We start from the raw sequence: 10,123 nt of genomic DNA, 5'->3' as shown, positions 1-10,123 counted from the left end.
AATTCCCAGAGCAACCGGCGGGAGGCGCTGTGGTGGTGAGTCCCAACCCCGTCACAGGTAGCGATACTGCCAGAACCTCTCACTGTCTTATTGCAATGAGGAATAAGGCTGGAGAATTCTGTATGGGGCATGAGCTCAAGTTGTGGCTGTGACATCCAAAAGGAAATAAGGAAGCGCTGTCTAGGAAACTTGCACTGGGAAATAGGGAAAGTGATTTTAAGGCTTTTTTTGAGGAATTTCCTCACATCACCTAAAGATTTTAGTCCAAGTACAGAGGTTTGACTTCCCACCACCTGCTGGGCATGGCAGTGACCAGAATGGAAGACTAAATATATGGTGCTGGCAGCACACATGTGACAGGGAAACAGGTAACGGAGGAATGTGCCAGCCCCAGCTTGAACCTGGAGTTGTCATTACAGACTTCAAAACCCCTGGAAGCAGCATTTGTCTCCACTGACCCTAAACTCAAAGGAAAATCAAACTGTCCCTTCCAAAAGCCGCTGTGATAAGAGGATTGCTGCCGCCAAATGCTACATCGTTAAGAGGGTAACTGCCAAGGAAGGCCGCCGCAATCTTTGCGGACACTGCCCATGAAGGCCCCCATGGGTCACAGGGGACTGGTGTCCATTAAGGAATCACCGGTGCCACTGAGTGATACACAGGCTAAGGGCACTGCTTCTGCTGAACCTCCAGCCCATGGTGCTTTATTCCTTGAAAACCTGGGATCAGTGGCAATCCTCCTGGGAGAATGTGACGGCCTTCACTCAGGATTGGTTGGGAGGGGAGCATCACCTAGTGGTCAGGGCTTAGGGCTGTGACATTCAGAGGAGATCCAGGGCCCTCTTACTCCACTGGGCTCTGACCCAGGGCCCTTTGTAGGCTATCAGCACAGGCACTGACTTCCCCCCCCCCCCCCGGTGGGTGCTCCAGTCCTGCTCGGCCCCAAGGCCCCGCCCCATTCGCCCGAGGCCACGCCCTCGCTCCGCCTCTTCTCACCCCTGCTCCACCCCTCCCCCGAGCACCTCCTGCTAGCCGGTCAGCTGGCAGCCCCAGGGCCCGCCAAACAGCTGATCAGCAGCCAGCCCAGGCCTGAACCATTGTGGCTGGTGCATGCTGAGCACCCATGGGGTCGGCATCTATGGGTACAGGGCCGGCTCTAGGCACCAGCCTCCCAAGCATGTGCTTGGGGCAGCAAAAAAACTGGAGCAGGCTCTGTATGGCTATCAGTGCTCTGACAGCTCAGGATGCTTAAGGCCACTTCCTACCACCTCCCTGCAACTGTCCCAAGGTCACTGTCTGGGGTAAAGCAGCGTGAGGGTTGTCTGCTCACCCCATGGCACCATCTGGCGGCTGCATGGAGTGAGGTCATTCTCCTTTCCTCTCGGGTGGCAACTGCCTCCTCCTGTGGTATGGCCCAGTCTCCCGAAGCCAGCTCAGTCCAAGGACTTCCCCCTGCTGGGGGGTCCAAACAGCAAATCAAGGGGCTCAATCAAGGCTAGAGTTCATATGACAGGGAGAGGGGAGTGCTTCTCTCTCAGGCTGTCCCTGAAGCAGGCCTCCCCTTTCCTCAGGGAGGGACCTTTGGACAGTTGTTTAGGGGGAGATTCTGACTTCCCTCAGCTCGTCTCTCCTGGAGCTGCCGGAAGCATGTCTGCTCTCCTCCCTGGTCTGCCACAAAATGAGCTGCTCCCCTGCCTTTTACCCCCTCCTCATGTTGGCGCATTTGCCACAGATGCGGCGGGGCTGGCTAGGCCAGAGTATTTCCTTAGCCCCTTGTTGCTCAGTATGGGGTTTGTGCACCCAATCACAAACCCTCCCCCCAAGATGGAGCCAGAAGAACTTGAGCCATCGCATTGCTCCCCCGTGTTCCCTGGAGAAAGTCAGTGTTCTGGGGAGCTTTGCCTGTCCTATCCTGAACTTGGAATGCGTAGGGCTGGAGAGATCAGCGCATCAGCCGGCTGATTGTGTCTTTCATATCCTTCAACCATCTTAAGGGGGTATGAGAGGTGCTGAGCTTGGCAGATGGAATGGCACCCCACTGGAGGAGATACAGGTAAATGGACAAAAGGAAAGGAGGAGTGTCAGATATTTAGGAAGACTCTTTGTAGGATCAGCACTGAGGATCTGGCTGGCTCACTTGGACCGGAAATAGTTACTGGCAATATTCTCACTGTCGATCCTGTTCAGCATCAGTTTGTAGCGGTCTTCTTCCTGCTGGGATCACAAAACCCCATGAGCAGCGCTCCCCTCAGCTCCAGCTTGAAAGCAGCCAAGCACCACTCCATGGGCTAGGGCCAGAGACTTAGATAATATGAAGTGATCAAACATGTGATCCAACCTGGGCAACAGTAACACTGCAGAACACACATTCTTGGGTAGTCTGGACAGGCATCGGGCTACATCCTGCCACCCCCTCCAATACCTGTAAGGAAAGTCCAAAATGTAATGATACAGGTGCCATTCTGCTACACTGGACGGAGTGGGGGCAGGACTCTATGTGCTGCACAGAATGGCTTTCTGGCAACTCTCTCCAAGGCTGCAGTAGATACATGGCCAGTAGATTTGCAAACCATGCAAATCCACTGTCCAAAAGCCCTGCCAAGGAGTCCTGTAGGGGCCACACAACCACTGCAGGCAATAGGATTGGTCCCATTTACTAAGGTTTTGCATGGGTGGGAGGGAGAAATCAGCAATTGATCCATGAGGCAGGTTTCAATTATCCCCATAGAAGTTTGGGAATAAGCTTCCGTCCACACTTGCTGCACTATCCTAGTCCTGGGCCACTGTGTCCTGGGCAGAGAGGCAAAGCAAAGCAAAGCGTGTTTTTGTCGTTGTCAAAGAACTAGGATGGCACCAATTAACCAGGACTTGAGCCCAGTTCCGTCTAGTCTTGGAACTACTCTAGGGCTGTGTTGTGTATCATTCTGGCCTGGGTTGTCTCTCCTCTTCAGGGGCTGGACTCCCAGCATTCCCAGGCCCTGCTGGCCAGGGTCCTACACTCCACTGACTGGCCACTGGACTGTGAGGCCAGCTCACTGTTTCACTATTTACTCTGCTTTACACACTCCTCTGAGGCCCTGCCAGCCTTCTTCTAATGCCAGTGATGGCTGGGTATGAGTCCCTCTGGAGACACTCAGCCTTCTGCCGATTTCCTCCAGAAGGAAGAGCTGTGTAGCAACATAGCCCCTTCTCAGAAGGTTCCCTCAGGGTCCCGGAGGAGAGTGCAGCTTACCATCAGCAGCTCTCCGTTCTCGCCTGAGGAGCTCTTCCTGGCTGGCTTAGTTTGTGGCAGTGACGGAACTGCTATGAGAGAACAAAGGCATTACTTAAAGGACCAGCGGCACTGAATCAGTTCCAGCTTTTCCTGACTGTCCCCCTTGTTCCCCACTGCTGCTTACAGACACCCCAGATCACTGCTTACTGAGCCATAGGGGGCCTAGAAGGACCCTCCCACTACACTTTTTATCCAGTGGATGGCACATGCTAGGCACCTGCCAATGCAACTACATGTAGGGCCTGCAGGTCTGTGCACTGAATATTTCAACCTTGTAGGGAAAATGGTTCATCTCTTGGGCTAAGGCAGGTAGTACACAGAAGGGAATTAAATAAAAAGCACAAGACTGGGGGTCAGGCATCCTGGGTTCCAGCCCTCACTCTACTACAGACTCACTATGGCACATGGGGAAGTCATATCCTTCTGTGCCTCAGTTTCCCTCCCTTTTAAAACCAGTTTAATACCGCCTACCTGATGAGGGTTTGTGAAGCCTAATTCTTTAATATCATCAAGTGCTTCAAGGTCCTTGAAGGAAAAGAATTGGCCCAGAGATGCTTGTGGTATTTAATCAGATACTGGTTATTCTGTTCAGTTTAGCACAAGATTCCCTGCTATCACTCAAATCAATGATGCCCCTTCAAAATAAATCGTCACGAAGTCCCAGTAAGAGATGCTTTTGTCCTCATTTAGCTAGATCACCCAGGCTCCCACAGAAAGATTACAGCCTATTCTGAACACATGAGCCAACAACTCTGTTATAAGTGAATACTATCTGAATGCAACACACATGGCCATGCTAGTGAGCCAAGGATACACTGCGTGGATGGGAGTACAATGAAGATACCTTTCTTACCTGCAGGGAGGCTGGTTTTTTGAATGACGGGCTCCAGGAGTTTTCAGCAGCCGCTGTCCTCATCCCAGACCGACTTGTGTCTGATCTTATCTAGGTTGCTGTAGCTACTGTCACGCCGCCTGAGGGGCTGTACCTGATTCAGAAGCTGCTGAAAGAGCAAGCAGTCCTACTCCTTCGGCGAATGGTGGTGGGATAATCAAACTTCTCCAGCTCCAACGCTGACTGCAAGTCTTTGATTTCAGTCTCAGCAGCTCGCAGCTGGATCACCAACAGTACAGGGTTAATTGTGTGGGGGAACGCGGAGGAGTTCTAGTGGAAGGAAGAGGAGGGTGAATCCATTAGTGTTTCACCTTCAGCTCCCAGTCTCTCCCAGGCCAGGAGTCTCGCCCTTCCCAGGCTCTGTGTAGGGCCACATGGGGAAAGGAGCTAGAGCCCTAATTCCCTCTGCCCCGAATAGTGCCTGGAGAAGAGGGGCTAGGGCAGGGCCCTGCATGAGAACTCACACCCCCCAGCTGCTCCAGAATAACAAGAACGGACCAAGGCCAGGCACAATCAGGCTGGAGCAGCTGTGGAACAGTTCCCTACAGACCCAGGGAGCACCACTTAGCCAGAAGAACTTGCCTCTTGATCATCTGATTCCCAGCTCTGACTGCATCCCAGCCCAGAGCCCCTAGATCCCACAGTCTTGCCAGAGCCAGCCCTGCCTACGCTCAGGGTCAAAGGTCACTTGTGTTAAATCCTGGGAGGTGGCTGGCGTATTGCAGCAGGCCGGTGCTGGTCTTTATGGCCCTGGCTCTCTTCTCGGTGACTCTGGAGTGGATGCAGAAGCCAATGTGCTGTGGGAGGAGGAGGCAGGTCGTGGTGAAAGGGCAGGCCCACATGCCGTATAAATGAGACCTCCCGCGGCTAAAGACTTTGTGCTTGGTGGAAATGGCCAACTCACTGATCTCAGAGCTTTAGAAGGGATTTGCTGCACTCAGGACACTATGTGTGACTTCCCAGTCACTGTAGATTGGGACAATATTCGATCTTGGGGCTGGTCCCACCCTCTCTGCTCCCCTGACTCCTGAACAACTCATCAGACCCCTGACCCCCTCCCTGCTCTGAAGCCCTGAGAGGGACAGAGTGAGCGGTGGTGCAGACAATCCCCCCAGGTCTGTGTCCCTGGGAGAAAAGGACTGATTCCCAGGGACCTTCCTGTATCTCAGGGTCTTCTTAGGGAGAAGCCAGTGACTCTTCTCTCAGGACCATCCCCTGGATCTCACTAGGGTTGAGGCTCTTGCTCCCTGAGCCAGCCTGGTATGCTGTGAATGGCTACACCACATCCAGCCCAAAGGAGGCGCTGCAGCAGCCATGCAGAGCCAGGCTCCTTCCCTCTGTTCCCAGAAGGAGGACAGCATTGCAGGCACTGAGTATACTGGCCAAGCTGGCCCCATGGGATCCCAGCTAGGGGGACACCCTGGAAATATGGATCTTCCAGTCTCTCCTTTGCAGCCCCCTACGGGGTTCGAGCAGAATTCCCTGGCCCAGCCCCATCATGCTCGTCTCTAAGATGTGCTGGAGCTAGTCAGTGTTGGGGGACGCTGCCAGCAGGCTCCTCAGCGTTATATCCAGGTTCTCCACCAAGGTCTTGTGCAGAGCCTGCAAAGGGGAGAGAGAGACATGGGTCAGCGTCATGGAACCCAGGTACACTTGCCACAGGATGGGTACAAGGGGAGCCCTGGGGAGACCCCACACTCGGCCTGGCTTCCCCCATCCTGATCCCTCACTGCGCAATTTCTCAAGAGTTCATGGCAGGATGATAGTTGGCTCCTGAGTCCTGGTTCTTAGTACTTCTCTGCCCCAGGCCTGGCACAGCCAAGCTGCCATGGATGGGAGCTGGGTGTGTGGACAGACTCCAGGCTCCAAAGCACAGAACGTGGAAGGAAGGAAGGGATTCCTGAAGGAGGGTAAAGGAATCTCCCATGGAGGAAGGGACCCCCCCGGCCCTCTGTTACCCTCCAGCCTCTTCCCATCTCTCCCCCTTTCTCATTTCAGAAGTTCCAGCGAACTGAGGGAGCATGGACCAGAGGCCACTCCTGCTCCTGGCACCGAGGAGTAGGGCAAGGATCTACCTGGAGGTGGGGGTCCTTGTCCGTGGCCACGGTGACACACTGTGCATGGTGGCCTGCAGGAGGTGAGACTCCAGCTCTGGATCCCGGGCTGGCTGCAGTTTGCTGGTAGGCGAGAGGAGCCAGAATTAGATTTTCCAGGGCAGAGCTGGGACTGGCGCTAACATGGGCATGAAACTGAGGAACTAGGCACTGGTTGGCAAGAATGGAAACTGTTGCACCAAGCAGGGGTGTGACCTGGCTGGGGTCAGTGAAATTCCCAGCCCGGCAAAGAGGGAGTGACCGTCCCCTCCACACACCCCCGCTGCCAAAGGAGGGAACCGCCACAGCTGGGAAGCACAGTGACTCCTGGCTCTGGGTGTGAGCTGCACTGGGATGGGGGGAGCTGGGCGGGAGGTCCTGGTATTTGAGGTTGCACATGGCGACCACGGAGTTGGAGAGGACGGAGCTGGGCGCAGAGTCCAAGGGCAGCAACTCAATCAGCTCCTGTGAGACCCAACACATCGTGTGAGATTCAGGCCCCACTGACCCCCAGGCACTCCCCAGAGAGGAGGCTGCCAGCACCCCGACACAGCCAGCAGGATCCCCCCAGCACAGCTGGGCCCTGTCCTCCAATATCCCTCCCTCCTGTCAAACTTACCCCCTCCCAGCCACCCCACACCTCCTCACCCTCTCCTTCAGGTGTCCGCCAGCTCCATGATTCCTCACCTGCCCCTAGTCATTATGCCCTGAATTTCCCCTTGGTTGATGCCCAGTCCTCAGCCAGGCAGTCCCTGCCCTCTTCTGCCCCTTCCAGCCCCACCGATCTGCCGCACGGCCCACGGAAGGCCCCTTCTCATTCCATGTCTCCTGCCTTCCCACCAGGTGCCCGGAGCTGTGTTTCACTCACCGCTCTGCCAGGGCGGCTTTGGAGCCGGGCAGCTCCAGGTTCTCCTGCCCACTCTTCCGTGTGGTGAAGCACATGCGGGAGTTAGCGTAAAGGAACTGGATCTGCTCCGCCATGTCCTGAAACCAGCAGGGTGGGATGGGGACAGCCATGCAAACGGGCTCCTGGGCTCACACGCTCCAGGGGAAGGCTGGAAACCCCTCCCACAGCTCCCATAACCAGCTCCTCCTCCAGCACACACAGAGTCAGGAACCAGGACAAGGCCTGTGCGGGGAGGGGACCCCAGACTGTATGGGACAAACACATCCTTCTGGGGGTCCTGGATCCTAGGGGATAACCATTCCCATTAGGGGCTGTGGATCATCTGGGACAAGCCCCCCCGTAGGGAGCTGGGATGGGACGAGGGGCAGGAAGGACTCGGTTCCCGCTCCGCTATGCAATGTTCGTATCTTGTCTCCACCTTGGAGATGCTCCATGACGACCCTCCAGCCAGCTTCCACCATGGTCAGATCGTTGTTGTCCTCTGGGGATCACTGCATCAGGGAGAGACTCCTGCTGCTGGGGGAAGGAAGGGAAAGGACAGGGTACGGCAGAGAGAGATGGGTTAACGTTCCCTCTCCCATGTATGGGCCCTGTGGCAGAGAGGGCCTCACACTGCTTCTCCCACAGACACCTCTGCCCAAGACCTCTTCCACAGAGGGCTCTGCACTCTCATGTCCTCCCTGGGAGATGCCACCACCCACTTGCCAGCAGCCCCCCACTATGCCCTGCTGCAGGGGGCAGCTGTGCAACTCCTGCTGGCATCAGTAGGGTTGCATGGCTCAGGCCAGCCCCCTTGGCTGGGATCCCCCAACAACTCTGACAGAGCAACATGGCACAGGGTGTGAACAGTCTCTTACTTCTCCCCATGCCCAGGGTTCTGCTCACTTGCAGTGGCCTGCAGGTAGGGAGCTGCAGCTGTCCCCTTGGGAGCAGCCACTCTCCTGCTCTGGGGAGATGGGGAGGTGTCCAGGGAGTGGGCAGAGCGATACTACCACTGGCCCACTGGGGCTGGGCTCCTGGGTGCTGGCCTTGAAGCAGAAGCAAACCCAGAAATGTGTTGCTGCCTCCTGTTGTGGGCTGGGTCCTGTCTGCCCAGCCAGAACTTGGGCCACCTCCATCTCTGTGTGGACACCTCCCCCCGCCATTTCATTCACTGCTCCAGGAGCTGGTCTCCTGCTGCTCAGGAAGGCTGGGCATGTCCACCTCCTGGGCTGGCCAGGAGCTGCTTCCCCATCACGGGGGACAAAGGGGCCGCTCTCCTCCTGGAAGTGCTCTTGGTGCCACACCCAAAAACGTGGTTTTGTCGGCTTTTGTAGTGAGAAGGCGGGGCCTCCCACCTGTCAGAAGGGGAGAGACCCAAAATCAACCCCTGGTGGGCAGAACCAGGCCACCTGCGGCTGCCCCCCGAAAGCAGAGGGGCGGGACAGGAAGCAGGACTATAAAAGGCCAGCCTCCTAGCTCAGTAGGAAGAGAGCTGCCAGAGGAGCAGGATGTCTCTTCCTTGCTGCTGGAGCCTAGAGCTGAAGGAGATGGCTGCCTGACCAGAGGAGTTACCTGAATTGCCGGAGACCAGCAACGCCAATGAACTGCCGGGGCTGCCATTGGCTGTTTACCCAGGGGAGACCGAGGACGACCCAGGTGCCCCAAACTGGGGAGGGTAGGAAAGAGCCCAGGGACACTGAATAGGGTTCGGCTGTGGAACTATTTTGAACTGGCTATTGTGTTGCGGCTGGATCCCCGCTGACCTAGTGGCGAACTACCCCGCCACTAATAGGGCCCTGGGCTGGGACATAGTGGAGTGGGAGGGCCTGCATCCCTTTACCCTGGGCACCCCACCTGTGGAAGGTGGCCACCTCCCCACTAAGAGGCCAGATGGCCTGAATTGGTCTGGTGCCCACCGGAGCTAGTGTCAGGAGCATTTGCTGTCGCTCCCAGTTGGGAGCTAATTCCCCACCCTGAACTGCTGGGCCGTATCGCACGGACTCAGCCTGAGATATAAACTGTGAAACGCCCTGAGCGAGGAACTGGGGCAGAAAGACTAATTGCTAACTGCCCTGATTGAGGGATTTGGCGGGACTAACTGCTACTTGGACTAATCACCAGGTGGACTCACTGGCTGTGAGCTGTGCACTGCTTGCGAAGCAGCAAGGAGTGCAGCCTCCTGCCCTGTCAGAAGGGGAGAGACACCTGCACCTCCTTACAGCTTTGGATGGCGACCAGCAGGAAACCAGTCGGGACTCTTGCCCCAGAGAACAGCCATCCGCTGTCCTTCTGAGCTCAGGGAATTTAACTGATCTGATCCAGGCTGGAGTCCCAGGGGCTGCTTCAGATCTACAGCGATATTGGCAGAGTGGGGGTAGGAGCTGGGCTGGAGACCTGCACTCTTGCTCCCTTCACACTGTGCCTGGCTTTTGCCTTTGTGCAGGGAAAACTGACTTGATGTGACCAATGCCCATTTGGTCTGCAGCCAGAGAGAACTGTTGATGTAAACGTGGTAAAACAGAGAAGAGAAGCAGCTCAGATGACTTGACAATAAAGTTCAGGTTGAGTGGCGGTATCCCAGGCAACTGACACAGGTTGAGGGCTAGAGACGGTGTTTCTGCCCCTGCCACCACCTGCCTGCTCGGCCTAGGTGTGTGACCCTCTAGTACAGGATACTGCTGCTAAACTAATATATTAGTGTTTATTCACATAGACACCAACTCCACGGGTGCGCTGGGGCTGGAGCACCCACAGGAAAAAAAAATAGTGGGTGGTCAGCACCCACAGTCACAGCTGTTTGGCAGCTGGAGGAGAGGTTTGGGGAGGGCAGAGAGCAGCAAGCAGCAGGAGGGTGGGGGCCTTGGAGAGGGGGCAGGAAGAGGCAGAGCAAGGGTGGGGCCTCGGGGGGGATGGGGTGAAGTGGAGGTGGGGCCTTCGGCCAAGCAGAGGTGGAGCACCCCCAGGGAAAAATAAAA

General features: G+C 56.1%; 1 long non-coding RNA gene across 1 annotated transcript; it reads right to left on the bottom strand.

Annotated features, from left to right (window-relative positions):
- Positions 1–1,046: 1,046 nt before the first annotated feature.
- LOC117868006 lies at positions 1,047–3,305 on the bottom strand. The gene is made up of 3 exons (XR_004643553.1): positions 3,233–3,305; positions 2,339–2,422; positions 1,047–2,214 (listed from the first exon to the last, which is right to left on the bottom strand). It is a non-coding gene; the product is annotated as an uncharacterized LOC117868006 (long non-coding RNA).
- Between the last annotated feature and the right edge of the window lie 6,818 nt (positions 3,306–10,123).

Source organism: Trachemys scripta, chromosome 19 (genome assembly GCF_013100865.1).
Source record: "Trachemys scripta elegans isolate TJP31775 chromosome 19, CAS_Tse_1.0, whole genome shotgun sequence".
Taxonomy (NCBI): domain Eukaryota; kingdom Metazoa; phylum Chordata; order Testudines; family Emydidae; genus Trachemys; species Trachemys scripta.
Note: the sequence above shows the minus strand (reverse complement) of the source record. Positions and strands in the feature narration are given on the sequence as shown.